The sequence below is a fragment of the Ahaetulla prasina genome, chromosome 4 (genome assembly GCF_028640845.1).
Source record: "Ahaetulla prasina isolate Xishuangbanna chromosome 4, ASM2864084v1, whole genome shotgun sequence".
In the NCBI taxonomy this organism is placed as follows: domain Eukaryota; kingdom Metazoa; phylum Chordata; class Lepidosauria; order Squamata; family Colubridae; genus Ahaetulla; species Ahaetulla prasina.
Genome location: NC_080542.1, coordinates 140,954,875 through 140,978,513, shown reverse-complemented (window position 1 = coordinate 140,978,513; position 23,639 = coordinate 140,954,875). Strand labels below are relative to the sequence as shown.

The following is a 23,639-nucleotide window of genomic DNA, read 5'->3' as shown; positions in this document are numbered from 1 at the left end:
AAAGCATTTTATGCATTTTGTAGGTAAGGTAAAGGTAAAGGTTCTCCTCGCACATACGTGCTAGTCGTTGCTGACTCTAGGGGGCGGTGCTCATCTCTGTTTCAAAGCCGAAGAACCAGCGCTGTCCGAAGGCGTCTCCATGGTCATGTAGCTGGCATGATTCAACGCCAAAGGCGCAAGGAACGCCTAGGGTGGTCCCTATTTTTTCTACTTGCATTTTTACGTGCTTTCGAAACTGCTAGGTTGGCAGAAGCTGGGACAAGTAACGGGAGCTCACCCTATTACACGGCAGCACTAGGGATTCGAACCACTGAGCTGCCGACCTTTCGATTGACAAGCTCTACGTCCTAGCCCGAGCCACCGCATTTCTTTTTTGTAGATAGCAAGTGCTATAAATATAATGTCTGTTTTGAATTTTATACTCATTTTACTTTCATCATTTCAGTAGAGAATGGTTGCAACTGTTTGGAAAAAATCCAGAACATAAAATGTCAAGCTGACATGGTAACATTTTTTCATTCTGTAAACCAGTAATATACGATAAGAATGACCATTGAAATCTGAACAAGTAACAACTAACTTTCCAATAGGGATAAGTTTGATATATAAACTGAATATAAATGATGTGTTCCCATAAAAATCTAAGCCAAAACTAAATGAATATTGTTTAGTGCAGCGATCACCTACCGGTGGGTCCATGGACCACTGGAGGTCCGCGAAAAAATGTTGGTGGTCCATGGCGCACCCAGGTGGAGGAACTGCTCTGGGATAAACAATGGCCAGTCCCATGACTAGAGCTCTGGAAGATGGGACTGGCCAGGCAGCTCATGGTAGGCCTGTAAATCTCCGCTGTTGAGGGAGGTTCAGGCAATTTGTAACTTTGCAGCAGAGCCCTCGCTGGCTGGAATGAGATAATGGTGCAAGTGGGGGGGGAATGGCGGTGGAGGTGGGCCGAAGCAACGGGTGACGGGAACCCCAGGCTGTTTCTTTCCCCTGCTTTAGCTTCCTGTAGGCTGAACCCACCAGTGGCTGCCTCCGCCCCTCGCTCTCCCTTCCCACTCACTCCTCGCCTGGCAAGGGAAGGGGAGGGGGGAATAGAGATTCGCTCCATATTCCAGAACGGGAGCTGGATCTCGCGGCTGTTTCTTCTTCTGCTGTTGATGCTCCTGCACCTCGGTCTCTCGGGGAGACGCTTCACTTCCTCTCAGCCCCAAGACTGGCCCATGAGAAAGAGTGGGAGAGAGAGAGAAAAATCCAGCAAGAGACGAAGTTTCACTCCCGTTCTGGAATATGGAGTGAATCTCCATTCCCCCATCCCCTTCCCTTGCCAGGTGAGAAGTGACTGGAAAGGGAAGGGGAGGGGAGGGGCGGGGACAGCCACTGGTGGGTTCAGGCAACAGGAAGCTAAAGCAGGGGAAAGAAACAGCCTGGGGTTCCCGCCACCCGTTGCTTCGGACCACCTGCACCGCCATCCCCCCCCTTGCACCATTATCTCATTCCAGCCGGCGAGGGCTGTGCTCCAAAGCTGCAAGTTTCTTCCATCCCTTGTTGGTCCTCCTGCACCTCAGTCTCTCGGGGGGATGCTTGACTTCCTCTCAGCCCCAAGACACTGGCTGGCCCATGAGAAAGAGTGGGTGAGAGAGAGTAAGAAAGGGGGGAGAGAGAATGAGAGAGAAAGAGTGAGGGAGAGAGAGAGAGAGAGAGAAAGAGAAAGAAAGGGGGAGAGAGAGAGAGATGACAGAATGAGTGGAAGAGAGAGAAAGAGACGGGGAGAGAGAAAGGGGGGGAGAGAGGGGAGAAACAGAGAGAGAGAAAGAGAGTGAGAGTGAGAGAGAGAAAGGGGGGAAAGAATGAGAGAGAAAGAGTGGGGGAGAGAGAGAGAGAGAGAGAGGAGAGAGAGAAAGAGGGGAGGGAGAGAAAGAAAAAGAGATGACAGAATGAGTGGGAGAGAGAGAAAGAGAGGGGAGAGAGAGACAAAGAGAGGGAAGAAAGAGAGAAAAAAGAGGGGAGAGGAGGGAGAGAGAGAGAGAAAGAGAGGGAGAGAAAGAAAGAAAGAGATGACAGAATGAGTGGGAGAGAGAGAAAGAGGAGGAAAGAGAGAAAGAGGGAGAGAGAAAGAGAGGGGAGAGAGAGGGGAGAAAGAAAGAGAGGGGAGAGAAAGAGAGATGATAGAATGAGGGAGGGAGAGAAAGAAGGGAAAAAGAAGAAGAGGGGAGAGAGGAGAAAGAAAGAGAGGAGCGAGAGAAAGAGGGGAAAGAGTGGGGAAGAGAGAGAGGGGAGAGAAAGAAAGAGAGAGAAGAGAAAGAGATGACAGAATGAGGGAGAGAAAGAAGGGGAGAGAGGAAAAAGGGGGAGAGAGGGGAGAAAGAGACAGAGAAAGAGGGGAGAGAGAAAGAGATGACAGAATGAGTGGGAGAAAGAGAAAGAGGGGAAGAGAGAAAGAGGGGGAGAGAGGGGGAGAAAGAGGGGAAGAGAGAGAGAGAAAGAGAGAAAGAGGGGAGAGAGAAATGACACAAAGAATGGGAGAGAAGAGAAAGAGAGAGGGGGGAGAGAGAATGAGTGGGAGAGAGAGGGAGGGGGGAGAAAGAGAGAAAGAGAGAGGAGGGACAGTGCCTGAAGGACCCCATCCCATCACTGGGAGTCCAGTCGCTTCAGCAAGCAGACCCAGGGATTTAAAATTATGGACTTTGTGGTCCCTGAGGTCCAAAAGGTTGGGGACCCCTGGTTTAGTGTAATATGTAAATTCTATAATATCTGTTTTTTTCTGTAGACCAGAACAATGCAATTTATTAGAATAAATAAGCCTATTTGCTTGTGATTAGCTATTTACCCACTGAACCTATATTCACCTTTCTTAAATATTAAATAAAAAAATCTTAGGAAGATTTTACTTTTATCAAATAATATTGCTATAACATATTAATTTAGTCTTAAAATCTTGCCCTTAATTACCTAACATCTTCCAAACTCCAGTACTGTTTTCTCTTTACCTTATTGAATACATAATTGTGTGACAAAATATCTGTAATTTGCTATATTTACAATAAGTATCAGTAAATCAAAAAGAAAATGTGATACAATGCCAAGATAATTTTATATATTCATTTTTTTTCTTAAAGAAAATTAAATAGCAATGAATTAGCCAGTAAGAAAATCTAATAGCACCTACTATTTAAACTACAAAAGGATGATGCCATGTTGACTTTATGTAATGGTTAAAGATTAGATTAGATTTTTTTTGTAAACCCATCAACTACTGTATTTCCACTGTTACACAATATAAAAGCAAAACAAAAGCAACACCAATAAGTGTAAGGGAAAAAACAATATTTGAAACTTATACTTTAAAGAATAAACTGACTAGATGTCAAGATAATGTCATTTCTTCAATTGCTGTCCTTTAATCTGGAAATAAATTATGCGGAATTGCATGGTGCTGCGTTCTGAAAATAAAGTGTAGAATTATCACATAAAAACCAAACAATAATAAATTGTATAGAGTTCGTTAGTTACAATGTTTTTATTCTTTGTAAAAATGACTGTGTAAACAGAACCACTGATACTGCTTTTTTTTTTTCCAACAGGAAGTTGGCAAAAATAAACACAGGAAGTTTCTATGTGCCAAGATGAAAACAGAAAATATCACCCGATACTGAATATTTTACGTAAATTATATTTTAAAAAATCACTGAGCTATGATGCCAAATTTTTAAAGAAAAGTAAATTATGCAGTTATGCAGCAAGTATTTCTAAATCATTGGGAAACTATTATATAATACACTTCAGCAGGACATCAATACAACTGCAATAACCACTGCTAATTGAATAGTATCTATATCCATTTAAAAAGTATTGAAAATAAAAATATTTTCAACAGTAGACCACTTTCCATTATTATAATTCATCTTATTTTGTATTAAAATAATATAATGAATATTTACTTAGACAACTGCAAAATCCAATACTTAGCATTTTAATTTAGGCACATATTTTTCACCTTTTTTCACACAGTACTGCAGTGATAAAATAGTCACAGAAATCCACCTGTTTCAATATAATTCAAGTGGGGAGAATTATTTTGGAGAAATTCAAAAATGTCTCCAAAATATTCAAAAATCAAACAAAATTAAGAGGCTTAAGCTATACTGACATGTCAACATGTTTATCAAAATATGTGTTATCTTTTAAAGGACTTGAAATAAACAGTATGATAAAGTTACTGGAGAAATTAACTGTGCACACACATCATGCTAAAGTAACCAAATTTGTATTACACGATTGGATGGAATTTTCCTTTTCCGGACTATGAAGTGCACTGAAACAAAAGTTACATAACCAATTTTTTCAGGGATGACCTATTCCCAAAGAAAGCCTGTCATAATTTTAAAATGGCTTAGACTCCTACCAGACAAGAGTGATGAACCGCATAAAAGACTTTTTCAGTATTCCAGATATGCCTTTCTGACTTTCTTGACATTTTTTTTTTCCTTTTCACCTCACTGGGAGGCATTCACTCAAGAATACTGAACGGATACCGTTTTAACTATTCCCAGGATCAGCAAAGACAAGGCGTAGCAGCTTGGCAATACCGAAGGTTTGATCTAATCCTCCCAGGTAACTTTCCAGGACAGGATGGACCCTGCTGGATTTCTTTCTTTCATTTAAAATCTACCGCCGTATCCAGGGCACTGTAAGACGGCCTGCCATACAGAGCCCGAGGCTGCTGTCACATTCAGCCCTCCAATACAAAGAAGTTAACGACAGGGTACTCACCGACGTTCAATTCTGCCTGCCTAACATTAGGCACAGCCTGGATCGTCTCACCAAAACGCTCTGGAAGAACAAAGAGGCTGGCACCCGTGCCCAAAGCTAGCAACCCGACAGAAGTTATTTACATGTTAGAATCCAAGCTCGGCGTCGTACGGAGAAAAACAAATTGCTCCGTACTCCATTAGATCAGCCATATTACTCTTCCAAATATATGAAGCAGCACTCCACTTCTCCGGCTACTTCGCTAGCAGCTCCTCTACCGGTGCTGCTCGGTCTCGTTTAAACCCCCCTGGTAGGAGATGACCGGGGAAGTGGTCGGCAAGCCCCCGAACCGCCTCCGAACTTTGGCTCTTACGGTGCCCCACCACCACCACCACTGACTAAAGCTGTCGGATGAGGAGGAAGAGGAGGAGAAGGAAAGGGGGGGGAGAATGGGGATCAGAAAGAGAGAGAGAGAGCGCAAAGGGGGGGCTGGGGGAGAGAATGGGGAAAGTAGATCCGACTCTACCGAGCAATGCAAAAGCGCGAACTGGATTCCTCCAAGGAACCGGAACAGCCAGCCAGTCTCAGAGACATTTACGGCTTCTGCCTTTAACTCTTTACGGGCCGGTTGAAAGCCCGCGGAGAAAGCCGACTGGCCTTACATTAGCCAACCATTTCCACTAAGGCAGCCTCAGCTAGAGTGGAAGAGAAATGTGGGAAGGCATCAAAAAGACGATGGGACGCCCTGGATGCGCCTCTTACAGAAAGGCCTTGGGAAGGAAATGTCTCCTCGGTTCCATAAAAATTATAGAGGTTATTCCGTAAAGGTGTATTTTTGTAAACGATTGTGCAGGGAGGCAAGAAGGAACTTATTTTCCTTTCCTAGGCAACTACCTAAGAAAAGAAAACATTTCCAACATCTAGCAATAGCTCCCTTACATACAGCATAGGTTATTTCTGCGCAGTTTTAAACTAGACAGTTTCCATTCAACCATATACTCAACACATTGGTACCATTCCCCCCCCCTTTTTTTTGTTGCTTTTCAAGCTCCTTCACTAGCCAAAACAACGTTCAGCTGAACAGAAACAAAGGAAGCATTATGTAACTTATTTTACTTACTCTGAGTTTGTCCTCTAAAAATAACAATCCTCACCCAAATGTCTTTAAAAACTAACCAATTTCCCCCCTTAGGCCACAAACTAAACTGGGAGCTCTTCTTTTCCCATGTTACAAAAGTCATGCCTATTTGAAAAAAAATATTTCTCATATCTTTAATTGTCTTCCAAATTAGAAAAGTGATTTTTTTTCCCTTTTTAAATGTGAAGTTACATTGTCATCCAAAAATCTTCACTGGTTCCCCTTCCCCACCCATAACTTAACATAAATACAACTATATGTCTCATATTTTCTTCCACCGAATTAGATACAATAATTTACATAGTCATTTTGAAATAAGTTTCTTTTTAGAATTGAACAGTTGCAGAACAAATAAATGCAAATAAAATAAGTGGGAATTGTGTAACAACAAAAATGAATATATTCAGACTGAAATATGTGGTTGGACATGCCAATCCCACAGAAGTAACAGATAATTTTTTCTGTACTATCTATATACAAAGCTTGTGTGACAATTCTCATACTGTCATCACTACTTATATTTTGCATTGTTTGTCCAATGCCAAAACATGTTTAAAGAAAAAAAAGATGAGCAATTGCTGAGTAATTGATGCCATTCCATATCGTGCACTGGTACCATATTCTAATTTGGCTCATGACATGAAGGTCACAATCTGGTGTTGTTTTATTACACTTGTACAACTGCCATCGAACTCAATTTTAAAAGTTATTACTAGAACAGCAATCCAAAGGACCATTAGATCTGAATAAATCAAACATGTTTATGTTAAAAAGCAGGACTCTGAAAGAGAAGTAAGAATACTGAAATATAATGAATAAAATTAAAAATGGTTAAAATGTTCTGCTATTAATATTTTAAACTTGTGTCAATGGGAGTAACAATGATGGATTGGTGTAAAGGAAGATTTGTCTCAAATATCTCAAGTTCATTTAATTCTAGCATTGACTCCAAATGAATTTTAGAGCTGAGGACTGCAAAACTAGTCCCAAGACCCAACTAATAAGGCAAAGCAGAATGATTTTCAAAAAGAAATAAGGGGAAGAAAAAATTAAAAAGAAAATGAGATAAAAAATGGAATTGGTATAGCCAGCAACTTCTAAACCCCACAGTGATGACTGTAGAACACAGTAGTAAGCTTCAGACTTTAAAACAAGATTTCCCTGAGCAAGTTGAAAACATTTTTGGACATTCACATATTTTTACTACCTTAAGATGAGAAACTAAGAGAAGGATCCAGAGCAAACACAACCGGATATTACTCTTGGTAATATTAGTCTTGCTTGTATACTGAATAGAGCTCTTATTATTATAGTATTGTGGTGAAGAACAAGGTTGAGATTGTAAAGGTTGTAATTGTGAAAGCTTTGAGATTTTAATAAAAACTGTTAATCTGAAAAGGTGCTACCAGACTTGATCTGATTCTTGTTACCGTAAATTAACACAGCTGTATACGGCTTCCAATCTAGTGGATCCAATCTCTGTATAGGAAGGTAGTGTGATAGCTGGTCACTGTAAGTTCACGCTGCTGCTGTTGTTGTAAATATTAACTCTGACTACCATAGGGGGGGATCACAATGTTAATTATAAAATAACAGACAAACCCAACAAATCTTTCCGAAATCTTTCTTAGTTGGATGAGGCAAAGATGTCTTTCTTAAGGAGATTATCCCATTTTGGGGGTCCTGCAGTAATTTCAATGGAAATCCTGAACAAGAAAATAGGGACAAATGTTCATTTTTAAAAACATCTTATTCATGACCAGAAACCCTGTTTGGGAAAAATTAATATCATATCACAATTTAAAACAACTTTCAGTAGCAGCTTACACAATATAAAGAACTGAAAATGTTCAGACTGTATTTTTATACTGTACTTGCTCTGAACTGTTAACTCCATACCTAATTATGTATCCTGGGGAACTCTACCTTCATTTAAAATATTTGTTTTCAGATTCAAATGATTCCCAAAAAGGTATGACCAATTTCTGCCATGTTATAGATATGACATGCAGAGATTTTATTTGATTGATTCACTTGGTCAGTAAATTTCAGCTTTATGTGTTTTATAGGCTGGTCATGGACATTAAAAATTATTCATCATCTGAAGAAGGCCCAGTCTAATCTCTTCTGACAGACTGTTCTAGAGAGCTGGTGCCTCTATTAAAAAGCAGCATCTCCTGCCCTTGACTCTATTTACTTTCCAAAGGGGGGAAACTGGTACATTGGGGCCAATTCTAATCAGAGTATGCAGCCCAAGAGACACTCAGGTGTCAAGCCATGAAGAATGTCATTGCTTGAATGTTACATGGGCTGAAGAGACAGGCTGGGTAGATTGGTTGTCTCACTGATGAGGCGGCTCGCTGCTTGAGCTCCTTGAACTCTTTCTGGTTTGATCTAGAGTCCAGATGTTAGATGTGTCTTCCACTACTACAAACTCAGCTGGAGAAGGTGAGAGAACTCATGATCTCCAAGGGATAAAATGGCTTGCCTCAGGTAATCTCTGTCCGGTATAGGATGGCAGATATATATAATTCTGTTGACTTCTGCAACAGAATCATCAGTGCTTGGAATACTTTACCTGACTCTGTGGTCTCTTCCCATAATCCTAATAGCTTTAACCAAAAACTTTCTACTATTGACCTCACCCCATTCCTAAGAGGACCATAAGGGGCGTGCATAAGCACACAAACGTGCCTACCGTTCCTGTCCTATTGTTTTTCTTTTCTTCTTCCTATATATGTTTATATGTGTATATACTATATAATCTTTTTGTATGATGTTGTGACAAAAATAAATAAATAAAATAAATATATGCTGAACTGTGTAATTAATTTGTGACTAGAATATGGGGACATTACTGTTAGCCTTTGCTGTGGTCTGATCACTACCTAGTCCAATTGTAATCGACTGCTAAGAAAGAACTCTACAAGGCTCTCAGGGTTATTAATATCATATGTCACAATGTCTGCTGGTTGGGGATGAGAGGGGTGGTCTAGACCAGGGGTCTACAACCTTGGCAACTTTAAGCCTGCTGATCTTCAACTCACAGAACTCCCCAGCCAGCAAAGGGAGTTGAAGTCCACCAGGCTTAAAGTTGCCAAGGTTGGAGATCCCTGGTCGAGAAGACACTTGGGAAATTTTCCAGATTATGGCAACTAGCCTGACAGCTGGTGGTTTAGAATTGGTAATCCTGAAGTGGATAGACTGCTCTTGGGCATGATCTTCATCGCCAGTTGGTTCAATCCATGCTCCCCTAGTTCCTGCATAAACCTAGAAATATTTGGATCTGGGAAATCGCCAATGGCACTGGAAAGAGCTGTATATTAAGCACTTTGCAGCAACTTAAAAACAATATTCAGAACAGGCAGATTTGTAGAGAGAAAGGGTTAGAGAATCTGGTAAATTGCATACCTGTACCCTGTTTCTCATTTTCAATTGAAGATTGTAGACAACTTGCAACTAGCTATTTAATGACAGTTTGGAGTTACAGTGCCTCAGAAAGGGTGCTTTATGGCTAGTAAAGCACTACCAGCCATCATGTCACACATTTACCCACACGGTCACATTACTGTATTGTGGTACTTGGAAACTAGCTCACATTTACAACTGATTCCAGTGTCCTGTAGTCACATGGCTATGATTTACATCTTTGAGACCAAAATTTGTGGGTTCTGGCAAAAAAAAGAACATCCATTCAAAAGAGTGGATTCAAACTTATGGCCACATGATCAACTTAACAAGCATATGGTCTCAGAACCATGTGATTCAATTAATAACTGCTGTAAAAAATTGTAAAATTGGGTTTGATCACATGGCTACTTCTGATCTCAATGTGCTTGTAAATGGAAGACTACCTGAAATTCATAAAAACAGAAAGAAGATAAAAGGCAATAGAGAGGCCCCAAGACTAGGTAGTTCAATGGTGAGGATGCAAATCTTTTATCTGAGTCCACAAAGATGTCTACTGTCCTAGTTTTACACTATTTTGAAAACTTCCACTTACATTCCCAGAATCAGGACTTCCATCATACCAGAGAATGTAACTTGTGTTTAGACCCTTCCCTCAATGTGCCCATTTTGTCCAGTGTCCTAATATTCCATTTCAAGGATCCAGACATATGGTACATTGGCAAAAGGAATTATCCGGACTCTTCAGTCAGGATTCAGGCATGGTCATGGAACTTAAATTACACTGGTTACTCTGATAATCTTTTTTTTCAGGAGAAGGATGAGATCCTAGTCCTACTGGAACTCTGAATGCCCTTAAAGCATGGTATTTTTTCTGGACTGGCTGAAAAGGCTGGGGTTCCATTGGGCTGCCGTTCAAGATCATTCTAGAAGCTTCAGCTAGTTCAGCATGCAGCAGCATGTAGCAACCTGAGTAGTTGTGGGAATACCTAGGTTCACCTGTGTAACCACTACTGGAAATTTTGTTGCCACATCATGGTTGTCTTGATTTTAAGGTTACATGTTTTATCTTTATATTCTTATCTGGAACCCATTCAAAGACTTTGAAAAAGGAACAGCATGTAAGATGAAGTAATAACTAAACCCATAAAGATCTAGAACTTGGAGATAAAGGGTAAGGAAATAATGACTTTGTTGGCCATTATTTATGTTACTCAAGATTGTAAATAATATTATATGTGTCACAATATCATAATTCAAATGTTCTCTAAGTGGTTTGTTGGGGAACTCTAGGCATCATAAGCAACAAAGTCAGGGGTTATAATTTTGTTTTAAGCATAATCTAACATACAGGCAGAACAGTCATGTATCCAACTTGCTTCAGGTTTTGCTCCACACCTTTGTCTGTGCAGCATGCCCTAGTGGGCAGTTGGGTATCACAAAAACATGAGAACCCTTGTGAAATAGAGATTAATATTTAAGCACTAACATGGAATTATTAAAAATGATACATGTATTTCTTGATCTATTTTAACCCCAATGAAATAATTCATTTTAATATTGGGAAAAAGTCCACACAAATTCATTATTTCAGGAATTCTGGTACTATAAAATTTTAGAATTCCTCCTATAATCCATATCAACTCATGGAGCACCTGATACCTTTCAGGTTTATATCTGTTTATGACATAATTATGGATAGATCTTTCATAATAAACCACATTCCACATTAATTCTATAATTTTAAAAATCAATAAACAAATTGACTGAGTACAGGTAGTCCTTGATTTACGGTACAACCATTTGTTTGGTGACCATTCAATGGTACTGAAAAAGTGATTTATGATTGTTTTCACGCTTACAACAGCTGCAGCATCCTAATGGTCATGTGATCACCTTTTGCAACCTTTGGACAAGAAAAGTCAGTAGGGAAGCCAGATTGACTTTACAAACATTTTACTAACAATTGAAAGGATTCACTTAATAACTGTTGCATGAAAGGTCACAAAACAGGACAAATATCTTTCTTACCAACAAAAATTTTGGCCTCAATTGTGTTCGAAAATCAAGGGCTACCTATATTCAATAACTTTCTGAGGCTTTATTGTGCCAATACATAGATTCTAAAAGAAGCCTATCACATTGCAGGTAACTTTTCTTTAAGAGAAGCTTTAAATTAATGTTTATATCACTGAAAATGCATATAGCAAAATGCATATATTTACATTCTAATTTTAATTAATATAAGTATTTTCTTTATTAAAACCTTTCCAATGTATGCCACTCGCACTCCTCAACAACAAAAATAGCATCCTCCAACTTGCAACTTCATCACACCGCGACTACCCTCCCAAGCAACTGTGTTTGCATTTCCCACACTACACTATGTTAAATTATTCTGTTTATTACATGACATCATCATATTTCAGGAGACATAGGGACACCTGTAGTTTGTAGAAGCAGATTCAACCAGATGGAATAAAACATAAAATCGGTCCTAGTGATAAACTGTAATTAATAATAGATTATTTTATAGAATACCAATAAAATATCTGCCTGATATGGGAATGAGCAGGTAAAATTCCCTGCAGAATGTTTTCTACAAGTAGGGAACCATAACTTGGAATTTTCTTCCTTTAACTGCTCCTGGTAGGAGTTCAAAGACAAGCTAGAGAATAAAAATAATGGTAGGGTTTTTCCAACATTCTAAACCTAATATGGCTTATTTGAGTCTGGCTTAGTGTAGTCATTGTAGCTATTATCTCCAACCCATGATTTGACATTGTTTTGTGCAAGCCCAATCAGTTGTGAGCTTTTCAATAAACTATAATTAAACAAACATGGGTTGACATTTTTTAACCCAAGCATTTATTCTATGCATTAAGATACAATCAATCAAATGGCTAGTTATCAATCTATTTAGAGCTTTATAAATATCAATAGTGTAAACAAATACAGTTTAAAATTTAAAAACTTGTATTCCCCATTTCACATTTTTATTTTCAGTAGCAATTTGGCTACTTTATTTTATAGTAACTGAAATATGTAAAAACTTTTCAAAGCTATTATCTACTACAACAATCTTGTAAGCTACCCAGTATCAATCTACAGTAAGATAGGCAACATAAAAATTAAATAAATGCAACCTTTAGGCTGGATTCATAAATCAACTTAACCATGGTTTATTGATCAAACTACAGTTATCTGCATTTACATGTGACACTAAATGAGAAACCAAGCTTCTTAATCTATGTATCCTCCCACTATGTTGATTTGAACTCCCAGAATTCTCCAGGCAGCATGCCCATTAATGAAAATTCTGAGAGTTAATGTTTACAGATCTTTCAAAGAATAACTGGGTTCAAAAAACATACTAAATTTTACACCCCCGCACCCCAATAGAAGTCTTCATAGCTGGCATAACTAACATGAGCTGAGAAAAGGTATTTTGTGGCAGAAAAAAAGCCTTGGGCAGAAGCACACCCAGCTACAAATCTGATCCTTGAGGGAGGGTATCTCTACTACCTTGTTAATCAAATGACTCACCAACCAACAGAATCTCCATGTTCCCTAAATTCAGTTTGTTGGCTGTCATTCAGGTTACTGCTAAATTTCCATATTGATTTCAATCTTCCTACAATGAAATCCAGTAAAAAGAAGTAAATCTGGAAGTTTTCAGTAAACTGATGACTCTTCATTCTAATTTTGTGAATGACCTCACTCAGTTCTATATAAACATTTTTTAAAATGGACAAATTTTTTATCTGGCCCAGATATAACCCCAGATTCCATGCAGCAACGCCAGATAATTGTTTTCTAGCAGGATGTTCTGTAAACATCTATTGAAAAATGCAGAGACTGCAAGATTGGAAGAAAAAGTTCCTCACAAGTCAGTTTACTTTCAAGCAGGATCAGTGCTTTTTGAAAGTACTGAATGGCAGAGGATATTAATGTTGCTATTTCCATCTTTCAGAACAGGATTCATCACAGCAACACAAATATATTGTATGCAACAATAAGGGCAGAAATAGACTGAAGATTTTCACACCCCAACAAATATGTTTGAATTGTGTAGAGTTCCATCACTTAAAACATCTTACCTGGGAAGGGAGCTAGATACTATTATATTAAAGAAGCAAGTTCGCCATCAAAATACTCATGATAACTTAACTCAAAGGTATTTTTTCAAAAGACAACTGGGCTGTTTTTCCTTGAGAAGGAAGAAGAAAACATTTTGCCTATCCTTCCACCCCTCCACCTTTTGGCCTCAACTGTCAGTACCTATCTTTCCATCTCCTCACCATCACAACTGATGAAGCTTCTGGGATGAGAAGCGAAATGTTTTCTTCTTCCTCCTCAAGGAAAAAGCAGTTGGCTTTTGAAAAAAAAACAAAAACCTTTGAGATAATTATGATTTGGATGACTGAGAATCTCCACACACATCATGATCACAATGACAATCTGTAGGACTTGGCTAGTTAATCCTCTCATGCAGGACACCATAAAGCATGATAGGATGGGATCAACTCTTTATCCACATATATACATCTGGACTATCACAATGCAGTCTATTCAGGGCTGCTTTTGAAGACCACGTACAATGCAGAGGACATCTTACTGATGAATGAAAACTTCCACATTCATGTAACACTTGTCCTTTAGGCTCTCCAATTGGCTTAGCTGCCAACAGAATTCTAGCTGCAAAGTACTGGTTTTAACCCATGAAAGTTGTCCATGACCCAAGTACCTCCAGAATAGGTTGCCTAAGTATAATTGATGCATCTGGACTATTTTATTTAAAATAAATTATGGGAGGAGGATAAAAAAAAGTGTCTCTTACTTCTAGCCCAATTTATGATATAACCTCAGCCCTGAGGACAGATTAGCAATCACACTAATGATTTCCTGGAAGTTCATCAAAAATGAATTCTAGCGGAAAATGTTTGATGGAGGGGAAGGGGAGGATTTCATGATGTCATGACACAATGCAAGTATAAGGGGGACACTCAAAATGAGAATATTTTTTAGCTGTATTCCCAAGCTACACATAGTTCTAGCTTTTTAAAAAGTGCCACACACTGTCTCTGCCACACACTGACATAATGTGACAGATGATATTTTGCAAATTATTACTTGAAATAATTTGAAAGTTAGGGTTTTTTTTTTAAACATAGCCCATATCATGACTCTAATACTTCAGAGACTTAGCATTAGCACTGATGATGTTAGTTTGGGTAATGAAACGTCTGCAACAAAACAAGCAAGCTCAGAAAGTACTTAGAGTTCCTCATTGCAGGATTTATAATGAACATCATAGGGAAGATGATGGTAACCTGTGGAATACATAGGTCAATAGCTTAGGAATTATATAGTAGCCTCCAGACCGTGCCCCCCTTCTGCCTTCTTAGGTAGAAAGAACTGGAACTACTATAAAATAATATCCCCAAGTATCAATCCACTAGAATATCCAGAAGGACAGCTACCGTGGTTTTTTTTTAGTGATTTTTTAAATATTACTGTCAATTCTGGTGGTTGTTAATTCTAAAATTAGGTTTTATCTTTATCTGCTAGAAGCTATTGCAGTGTACTTCTTGGTGTCTGGTAGCAATATACAATTATTTTAATTTGAAAAAAATAATATATCCAGCTCATTACAGGCCAGAAGGAAATCAGAATGAAGAGTTTTAAGAGTTTTAAAAATTAGTTGTGAGAGGATTATTTAATATATTATTTATTTCAAAGTTTTTGAAACTATCCTTTGTGGAATAAACTAGGGATGGATGGATGGATACATAGATAGATAGATAGATAGATAGATAGATAGATAGATAGATAGATAGATAGATAGATAGATAGATAGATAGGTATATTCAGTGGTGGGATTCAAGTAATTTAACAACCGGTTCTCTGTCCTAATGATTTCTTCCAACAACCAGTTTGCCAAACTACTCGGAAAGTTAACAACCGGTTCTCCCGAAATGGTGCGAACTGGTTGAATCCCACCACTGGGTATATTATATATATGGGAAAACCACTCATGCCGTAATCATGAAATCTCCAGAACCATAAACCCTACAAACTTGAAATTTGCCACGTATGTTCCTCTTGGCTTCTAGGTGCTAACTAAGAAAGGATTTTTCGAAATGACCATCAGAGCCTAGTATTTCGTATATTATGATTAACACGCTCTGATGCTAAGGAATTTTACTCCCCCTCCCTACCTGAAAAGAAATCTGTTCCAAATGCAAAACATAAGCAGAGGAAAGGAGTTTCAGTTTCAGTTTTATTTTCACAGCAGCAACCAGGGTATAGGATAGGGGAGGCTTCTGTGGGGCGAGGCCAGTGGTTGGATTCAGCCAATTCGCACCACTTCGGGAGAACCGGTTGTTAACTTTCAGAGCAGTTTGGCAAACTGGTTGTAGGAAGAAATCATTAGGGCAGAGAACCGGTTGTTAAATTATTTGAATCCCACCACTGGGCAAGGCTTAGGGAGAGAAGGGGATAGGATAAGGGAGGCCTCTGTGTGGGAAGCCTGAGGGAAAAGGGGATAGGATAGGAGAGGCTTCTGTGGGGCAAGCCTGAGGGAGAAGGGGATAAAATAGGAGATGCTTTTGTGGGGTAAGGCTGAAGGAGAGAGAAGGGGAGAGGAGAGGCCTATCGTAACTACTCATTAATTTTCAAGCTGTAAGTGTCTATTTATCAAGCCCGATGACATAGTTTCATACCAAAGCACGGGTATCCAGCTAGTAAAAGAATAAACAAAAAAATTAAACATGTTTAGACATAAGTGTCTAAACTTATGGATCTTGGGCTTTCTTATTCAATCTGCCTTTGGATTATAGATTTCCTATCTGGCTGCTCTCAAAGGTCAGATTAGGTAATCATATCTCCTCAGCCCTTATTCTTAACACTGGTATACCACAGGGTTGTGTGTTGAGTCCCTTATTCTATACTCTTTATGTGCATGACTGCATTCCCACTCATGCCAGTAATACTATTATTAAATGTGCTGATGTTACAACAGTGGTGGGACTCATCTCTTGCGGGAAATGAGTTTGCCTATCAAAATAAGGTGGATTGGTTGCTATCGTGGTGTGGAGACTTGGTCCTTAATACCAATAAGACGGAGGAGCTTATAGTGGACTATAGAATAGAATAGATTAGAATAGAATAGAATAGAATAGAATAGAATAGAATAGAATAGAATAGAATTTTTTATTGGCCAAGTGTGATTGGACACACAAGGAATTTGTCTTGGTACATATGCTCTCAGTGTACATAAAAGAAAAGATACGTTCATCAAGGTACAACATTTAGAAGGAATAGATCAACCAGTCCATGGTTATTAATGGAGACCGAGTGGAGCAAGTGGTTAGTTTTACCACTTAAGTTTCTGGGTGTTATCATAAAAGAGGACCTGACCTGGGGTGCTCATGTTGCAGCACTGGTCAAAATGACCCAGGAGAAATTATATTACCCAAGACTTGTCAAGACTTGAATGGACAACTGCTGGTGGCCTTCTACTGCTGCACTATAGAGAGTATCTTAACTTACTACATCTGTGCATGGTTTGCAAATTGCACAGTGGCAGATAAGGACAGCGCTCCAGAGGGTTAACATCATTGCCCAGAGAATCATTGATTGGTCTCTCCTCTCTTTGGAAGAGCTTTATAGCTCCCACTGCCTTAAGAAAGTTCAAAACATTCTTAAAGATCCATCCTGGGCACTCTTTTTTTTGAACTATTACCATCTGGCAGATGGTACAGGACAATAAAAATAAGGACAAATAGGCTGAAAAACAGCTTCTATCCCAGAACAGTAACTATATTGAATTCTACTCCATAGTGCAATATTAATGCAATATCAGGGGTTTTCAATTCAATTGTATAGAATGTGAAGGATGTGTGTTTTTTTTAATGTATAATGTACACTGAAGATGGCATTTAATTTCATTGTATGAGATGCAATGAGAATAAACTAAACTAAACTAAACTATGACCACAGTATTTTAAAAAACCAACATGTAATTGAAAAAAAAATAAAAAATAAAACTACTTATATAAATAATAAAATTACATATATAAAATAAATACCACAAATAAAGACATTTTAATTCCAATAGCAACAATTCTTTCTGTGCCATAGATGCTAGTAAAGATAGCTATTTTTCCAAGATTTAAGGCATTCCGATACATAGAAGAAATCTACTGAGCACTCTCTGTTTTTAATACCTGCAAAAATTTAAGGACCTAATATGTAATGCTAACAAAAGAACCTACAGTGTCATACTCATTTTACTATCTGTAGCCATATCACCTATCTCATCATTTGAGACATTCCTTAATTTTAGGACGATGAAACATTAAGATATTGGTAGGATAGAATATAACTGCTGCCAAAAGCATCAAATATTGCTTACATTAGGGGTGAAATCCTACCAGTTCGGACCAGTTTGGGAGAACCGCTAGGGATTATGGGCATCAGTTCACCAAACCGGTAGTAATTAGCCCTCCTTGGCCCACCCGTGCCTGGTTGGTCGCCACTCACCTCTTCTGGCTGCTCGATATTCCACAGAATTCCATGTTAAATGCAGCAGAGAGAATGCTAACTTTTCTCCCTCAATTCAGAATGGAGCTGCTGCAGCCTGTCCCTTTAAGATAGTCCCCAGGAGGGAGGGGGCCAGGACAGAACCATAAAGGGAGCAACAGCTCCATTCTGAATGGACGGAGAAAAGTTAGCATTCTCTATGCCACAGAATTCAATGTTAAATGCAGCAGAGAGAATGCTAACTTTTCTCCGTCCATTCACAATGGAGCTGCTACAGCCTGTCCCTTTTAAGGTAGTCCCCAAAGTGGGGGGATGGGGAGAAGCAGCTGGAATGGAGTTGCTTTTGTGAAAGGTAATTAAATGGGGAAGGGGATTTTCCTGCCTGTCATCGATTCCTCAATCTCAGCACAGACTGAGATTCTGTGCTGAGGGAAGGATGGTAGGCAGGAATATTCCCCTCCTCATTTTCCTGCCATTTGCAATAAGGAGTGGCTGGAAGGGGAGGGGAGGGGCCAGTGAGGAGTCCCTCGATGTGAATGATGTTGAGTTGGCCATGCCCACCCAGTCACATGACCTCCCCCCCAACAAGCCACACTCACAGTAGGGGAAATTTTTTAATATCACACCTGGCTTACATGATTTTTTTACCTCTTTCTGGATCTCTCAGTGAATTTACAAATATATAGCCTTTCCACAACTGAAACTGTAGGCGTGCATATATAAGACTTACTATATGGCCACTTATCTCATATAATGATTGTAAGTGGCTCATAACAATTCCTAAAAGCAGATAAATAAATGTGAATGTACCCTTTCTCCCAGACACCAGACTAAACAAGCTCCCATCTCAATCCCCATCATAGCCCAATACTTGGGAGAAGAGCCAGATCTTCAACGGGCTGTGACTTTCCAGAAGGCTAAAAAAATAGCCTTGGAGTATCCACTGAGAAGGCATATCAGGTAACAAGATTTAAAGGAAGGGACCTGGAGTGTATTCACCTTATCTAACTTAATAGAATGGGCAGATAACCTCATAGAATGGGCAGATAACCTCAGGGAGGGGCAGTCTCACATTTACATTCACTTCATAATTAGATGACCATGAAAAGCAGTGCCATAAGCAGGCTTGCATTCATTTCCAAATATAAACCAGCCTGTTGAAATTTGTGGAAAAACAAATATAATGAGGGATTCTGAACTTCTATTGAAATGGGAAGACTAAGATGATATGCAACCAAAGATTATTGATTCTGTGGGGATTCCTAAATATATTTCTAATCATTAGAGCTGATAAACCTGTCAAAGCTCTGACTGAGGACTGAATAGGAAGTGAACACAGTGTTGAATAATTGTTTCCAAAAGCCTGAGGGCCTTAAGTTTTCTGAAATACTAGTAGCTGGAATGAAATACTTAAACAGACCTTAGGAACATCAATGGAGGAAAAATATACACCAAAATTCATTTAAAACTAATTATAGGAGAGATTAAAAAGAGGTGGGTATTTTTTATTATTGTTGATTTAGTCACAAAGTATTATTCAATGGGATTGTTTCAACATAAAATGTGATTGCTATATTTTGCACAGACTAGCAAAAAAAAATCTTAAGTAATCTAACAGTTGTTTTCGATGTCTTTTTAAATCACACAACAGAAGTAAACAGATATTAACAATCCAAATTTTCAAGTATCCTTTTCTTTGGGAGCTTTCCATTAGTAGGATGTTATTATTTCAGGTTTATGACATTAAAATTACCATATGCAATATATTTAAGCATTTTCCAGTATATCAAAATAAATTACCTTAATTCTACCTTAATTCTTAATTCATAATGTATCACATAAAATTAGAAAGTCCTTTTTAAAAGAAACTTTTTTCCAGATAGATTCTAAACCAATGGTATTCAGAATGACAACTGTTTTAGAATGTGAAGCTTAAAATATTGTTTTATATAAAATTTAATACTGCAAGCATAGTTTCAAAACATACTGGTAATGGTATACAGCAATAATAAGATTTTATATACATTAAATTTATAATTATCCCTAAAATATGAAGGAAATTAGAAAATAGTGCATATATTTAATACCCTTTATATCCTAAAGGATGGCCATCGGTACCAAAGTTGCTTATTTATCTCATATGGCTTCCATAAGCCATAACAAGAAATTAACAAATTGGGTTCAGTGTCTCTGATTACTCAGGCACTAATGAAGAAATAGTCCTGGGATCACCAGACCTCGAGGTAATGGCAGCAATCAGGAGCTATTTCTGATTCTTTCATCTTTAAAGAGGACTGCAATTCATGCCAGACCCAGCCTGCCATGTATCATTCATGATTTTACCATATCAAAAGTAGAATAGTCTTTTTTTTAAAATTTGAATTTATATCCCGCCCTTCTCCGAAGACTCAGGGCGGCTTACACAGTGTTAAGCAATAGTCTTCATCCATTTGTATATTATATGCAAAGTCAACTTTTATTGCCCCAACAATCTGGGTCCTCATTTTACCTACCTTATAAAGGATGGAAGGCTGAGTCAACCTTGGGCCTGGTGGGACTTGAACTTGCAGTAATTGCAAGCAGCTGTGTTAATAACAGACAGACTTAGTCTGCTGAGCCACCAGAGGCCCTTTTTTACTTATATAGTAAATCTATTTGGTATGAACTATGTATTAATCTTTACAACCGAAAACCAAACTATTTAACAATATAGAATATAAGAAAGCTAGAGTTAGCATGTACATCACATGTCTCCAAAGACCTGTATTCTTCATACACATTGGATTTTACAATGCAATCAAAGACATTGGTTTTGATCTGTAAGCCATTAAGTAGTTAGAACTAGCATACTGGGACAAACCATTTTCTACAGCTTCTCCAATATCTTTTAATGTACAAGTTAGGGTTGAAAAAGATAATGAGGTGTATAGTGGCTTGCAAGTATCTTCTTGAAAACCAACGAATATCCAACCACACAATGTATGTGACAGGTTTGTGTCCATTTAACACAATTCAGATAAAAGTTTGATGATCAGGGATAAACAGGAAAAAAAATTGTTTGAAAAGCCAATTATTGCCTTTTTGGTTTTAGATAAATGCTGTAAAACCTCTTGAAGCACATTTTTTAAAAGGCAAATAGCATAACATCTATTCATCCATCTATCAGCTGAAGTATTTTACAAAACTGACTATGGAATCTTGGAAGTAATCTTACTGATTACAATAAGACTTACTTTTAAGTAATGATGCATTACATATATGCCATCATACTTCAGATACTGAAAATATAGTAGGTAAGATTTAACAAGTCTTGTTTTGGTTTAGGAATGTAAATGTCAGCCAAATAAGGAATAATTAAATACAGTTATGTGATCCATATCCTTTATAGTTCCCATTCCCAGATGTATTCCAGAAGTTTGCTGCAAAAGGAAAATTACTAAAAAAAATACACTTTGTTTGATAGGAAGATGTATTTTATGATGAAAAGGTCACTGATGGGTATCATTCAATAAAATGTATAACCCACATGTTGAACTAAATAGAAACAGCTGTATTAAAAAAGGGAGTGGCAAGCAATCAAGTTTAACAATAGTTCAACAGGAAGTAGAAATGCATAAGATGTACTAGCAAAAATACTTTATCTGGATCTATTTTGAAAACCTGGTTAGAAACAGAAGGAAAAACAACTTGTTATTTCCAAAAGACACTATCAATGTAACAATTATTGTGAATATGTTCTGAATTTAAATTATTACTAAAATACAATTGTTTTTCCAATTCTTGCTGTTGTAGGAGTTCTTGAAACAACCTATGGCCACTTTCTAAAAAATATTAGCTCTTAAGGAAAATGATCAATATGCTACATGTAACTAATTAGCAGTGCAAAGAGAGAAATGCATGTTACAACTTCATATACAATCTAATCCAAAAAGAAAAGCATTTTAGCAAAATACTTAATAAATTAAAACTATGAATATGCAATTATAATGGTAATGTAATCAACTTGAATGCATTATAAAATTTTATACACATTTTAATTTAAAGCACTACTTTAAAAATACAGATCTGCTGAATGAATTGCCTTATACAGCAACTTCCATAGTTTTTTTTTTTTAATGAGTACTATATACATGCAAGCAATTTCACAGTCGTAGAAGGATATTTCTCTCTTGCATCATGGTCTTACCAACTAGTAGATGAGATATTATAAACTTTATTGGTCAAATACCCAACTATAGAAAAATTTATCCAGAAATGTTCTCCATTTTTGCTGGAACCATGGTTTCCAGAACTTCTAGCCATGATGACTGTGAAGAACACTAGACAGGGAAAAATTGAATGGTACTGTGGTACTTTGAAACTGACAGACTAAATACCTTCCTTGACCAAAGATACAGTGTCTGCTAAACATTTTGTAATATACTGGAAGCATAGAAGGTGTAAAAAGATACTGTCATCGTGTAGACCTGTGATGGTGAACCTATGGCACGTGTTCCCAAAGTGGCACATGGAGCCATGATGTGGCACCTGCGATGTCGCCTGTTCCTCTTCTGGGTTTCTGGCATGAATGTGCTCACAATGATCACTTTCCTTCGTGTGTGCAGCAGTGCCGGAAACTGGAAGAACTGGTCTTCCGTTTTCCTGCGTGATCTTATGTGCCGGCTAGCTGACCGTCGCGTGCCAGAAACCCGGAAGACTAGCTGCTGGTGCGCATGCATGCACCGGAAATCGGAAGTTCATTTTCAGGTACATGCATGCGCCCAGGGCAACTCCTCTTCCAGATTGGGACCCAGACATGTGCGCGCATGTGCACTCACTCCCTTTTCAGCGCTTGGTGCTGAAAAGGTTAGCCATCACTGGTGTAGACACTTCTTTTGCATGAAAAATACATAAGTCTGAATTTTGCTTGAAGATAAAAGCTTGTCTTACTCAGTATCACATGAACCGAATAGATTATTAAACAGCAATATAAACGGTAACATTATGTAGAGAAGTACAAAAATGGTTTATAAGATTTCCTATGTAGCTTTTCCATTTCTGAACTTTTGGAAACAAGTAAAGCACACTGATTTTTGTTTGGGATAAAAATCTAAAATAGTTATTTTCCAAAGTTTGCCAGTTATCTGATGAAAATCATTGCTCTTGTGTAGGGGGTGCTGGCAAATTGCACTCTTCCAAAATGAACAGAAAAGCATCTTCATCTGTGAATTATGTGAGCCCAAATCAACATAATATATAGAGCAATATTAAAGCAGTCCTGAACATTTATACAAAATATATTTGTATTCTTTATTTCCTGGCAAACCCAAACCACCTGATTCACTGCCAAATACAAAGTACAGGATGCTCCACACTTACATCAACTAGTGTTGCAAGAATGAAACACAAGTTTGATTTCAGCCCATTAACTCTTCAGATCCAAGTAGAAAAATATGGCAGAATCCAGAAACAAAGCCAAAACAACCCAGTCTTTCCACCAGCCATTCTCTGCTAGTTGTGTATACCCCTAGCTGTGGCTTTTGACAGCTCCTGGGGAGGAGCTTCCCCATTACACAATTACATGCCTAAGGTTGGTGGATTTGCAATGTACACCACAGAAAGGGTGGAAGGGAAGTAATCCACTTCTGGGAGAATAACTTCAAAATAAGTTTGTTTTTTTTTAAAGAGAGTTGATTAGGAATTTTTAAAAACGGGGATGTATGGGTGAACGAAGCTAGAAGTAATGAAAGAAAGATTAAAACAGAGGAGGGTGACAAATGAAAGCGATAGGGGAGAAAAAGGACAGGAAAGCTCT

The 23,639-nt window shown here is 38.1% G+C and overlaps 1 protein-coding gene across 20 annotated transcripts in view; it reads right to left on the bottom strand.

Annotated features, from left to right (window-relative positions):
* The window catches only part of KMT2C (lysine methyltransferase 2C), a 190,447-nt gene that overhangs the window by 165,730 nt on the left and 1,078 nt on the right, over window positions 1-23,639 (bottom strand). For 2 of the 20 annotated variants that reach the window (XM_058183725.1, XM_058183728.1), the window contains exons 1-2: window positions 4,774-5,215; window positions 3,362-3,443 (exon numbers count right to left, since the gene is read on the bottom strand). The exons of 16 other annotated variants lie outside the window; for them this stretch is intronic. The gene's annotated coding sequence lies outside the window, so the exon portion shown is untranslated. Of the gene's footprint in view, window positions 1-3,361; window positions 3,444-4,773; window positions 5,216-23,639 lie in introns of those variants that run through there. 2 more of the 20 variants (XM_058183724.1, XM_058183726.1) reach the window with 1 other exon arrangement.